This window comes from Sorghum bicolor, chromosome 5 (genome assembly GCF_000003195.3).
Source record: "Sorghum bicolor cultivar BTx623 chromosome 5, Sorghum_bicolor_NCBIv3, whole genome shotgun sequence".
NCBI classification, from domain to species: domain Eukaryota; kingdom Viridiplantae; phylum Streptophyta; class Magnoliopsida; order Poales; family Poaceae; genus Sorghum; species Sorghum bicolor.
In genome coordinates this window covers 6895074-6897863 of record NC_012874.2, presented here as the reverse complement: position 1 = coordinate 6897863, position 2790 = coordinate 6895074, and positions in this window count along the sequence as shown.

Genomic DNA, 2790 nt, shown 5'->3' with positions numbered 1-2790 from the left:
TGAGAGGTGCTGGGTTGCAGAGTTTGTGGGCGAACAGATCTGTGCACGTGGTGGTCGTTTTTCTCTGTGCGGGCATGGGGCGGGGGTCGGTTTCTATAGGTACGAGTGGCGGCGGGCAGATGTGCTAGGGGCGGCGAAGTGAGGGCAGGGCGGATCCCGTGCTCGTGGGGGGTGGGGAACAGGCTCCTTGTGCGGGGCAGCAGACGAGGGTAGTCCTCCACGTGGGCCAAGTTGACTTTTTTTTGTATGGTGCGAGTGGAGAGCCTGGCGTCCGGACGCGCTGTTGATGCTGGACGTCCGGGCGCTAGCAGCGTCGATATAAAAAATATTGATGTTTATGATGCGTAATAAGTATCAGTAAGAAATATGCCTGTGTGTTGCTACGGAAGAAGGGTCGTGTGGTTGGGAATTGCATGATCCTTCTTCCTCCTTACCGGCGCCGCCTCCAATTCTGCTCTCGCTTGCATCCACTACCTCATGCACCCCTCAGCTGCCGCCCTCTCCATTGGGCTTCTAGCACCCACAGTCGTTACCTTACACAGGATCACTATCCCACCAACCTCCCACGACGTCCTACCCTAACCACAGGGCTCCTATCTACCACTCTAGCACGACGCCCCGCCGCTAGCCCTACGCAAACTCTCATCATCCCGACAAGTGGTTCCCATGTTGTCTCGACCATCATCATCGCATCGCCATGTTGTGACCATCAACCCCAATCCTCTTATACGTCTGTCTGTCTGTGAATTCTCTCCTAGAACTATGACCCCCCAATGTTAGGTGGCTCTTCTTTCTCTTGCCAGGACACAAACGCGCGGTCCATCATGTCTGAGTTTTCGCTAGGAAAAATAGAAATACAAAAAAATATAAAAAATATATCAAACTATACTCAGGAAAAGAAAATAATAAGACCTAAAAATGTGTCGATAAAGTACTCAGTGACGCCGATATTATGTAGGTTTTGCGCGTCTCAGCTATCCAACGTAGACCATTAACAAATTTTGTTTAGTGCTAGCTATTGTGCCGTGGGTTGCTAAATACGAGTTGTAGTTATTTGTATGAGCATGGATCATTAGTCCAAACTCTCATATGGGACATGGAGGGCGTGAGCGCGTTTTGGAAAGTAAAAAAAGGAGACTCATAATATATTTATTATTTATTATTTTTTGTTTATAAGAAAAAATGGAAGATAAAAAATATAATAAATGTGAGTTATGTTTACTTGTATGAGCACCAACCATAAGTTTGGACTCACATATGGTACACAAAGGGCGTGAGCGCATTTTGCAAAGTTAAAAAAATAGGAAACTCATAATATATTTATTCTTTAATATAAGAAATAATGGGAGATAAAAAGAGAAAAAGTCACATAATGGTGGAAAGAGGAACCAAAAAAAAGAAATGAGAAAGAGACGGAAACAATGGATGGTTCACCGAGAAAAACACGAACACGGTTTTTCGTATTCGATGACGAGTATGAGCCACTTCAAGATTAGGTTGGACGAAAATTTCAGGTGACAAGAAATTTTGCCTCTTTAGTGCCCGTGTGTTGCAATGGGATGTATATTACATACTCAGTTTGCTAGCTTGTAGCTTAGACTTATTAATAATCATATTAATTCATCTAGGATCTAGACTCCCTAGCATATCTTGATATATGGTAATTTGCATGAGCACATCAGGATTAGATTCTCATAATATATGTTCATATTTGTTTTGTGATCGCACTATGCACCGAACTATGGCTAGCTAGATACGTTGCTCTAACTTATGAGCCTTAGAATAGCAGGACATATCATTAAATCCTCTATGCTTTATAAATATAGATTAATTTGCTTTTGATTGGACCAAAAACTTTGAAACATGGTAAGTGTTTTAAATGGATTCTAGTCAGATGAACTTGTACACCAATTGACTTGTAGTTATTAACGCCGAGTTTGTAGGAAAACAGGTACATCAATTGACTTGTAACTATTGTTCACGGTAGCTATATGGACTGTGTCTGTCAGTACATGGCTAGGCGGAACCAATATGTCTTTAATTCAACTCCATACTAATACTATACTCAAGTTGTTCTTACTTATATGACCATACAAATATAGATTATTGGATGATAAATTATGTAAGTCGTGAATTATTTATTAGACTATAAAAGGATAAAGAATTCAAAGATTTAGTATATAGACTACGTCTGTAAGTACATGGTCAGACGAAACCCAATACGTCTTTAATTGAACTCGATACGAATATTATACTCAAGTTGTTCTAATTTATATAAGCATATAGATATAGATTATTGGATGATAAAATATCTAAGTTATATAGATTATTTATTAGATTATAGAAGGATAAAGAGTTAAAAGATTTATAGTACTATATTTGTTATTTATTGTTTTTACTTATATAAGAAAAGATGAAAGAAAAAAGTAGAAAGAAAAAGTCATGTACATACCTCATGTAGGAAAGTAGAAACAGAAAAAGAAAAAAAGAATTGTCGATGAGACGTCTTTCATTGATAAAAACGGGATCGGAAATTTTTTTAGCTGACGGCCAAGACCGAGTCAATTTATGATTATAGGTAGGATAAAAATTTAAGGTGGACTGAAATTTTGCCTCTTTGTTATTAGGTATAGATTAGATTAGTCATAAAATATATTTTATAATAAACCTAGTTGGAGACCTAAATGTAGATATAATACCTTCTATAAATTAAATCAAACTTAAAATTTTTTGAATTCACATAAAATGAGACTTACATTCAACGGAGGGAGTTCCAAATTATAAGACGTT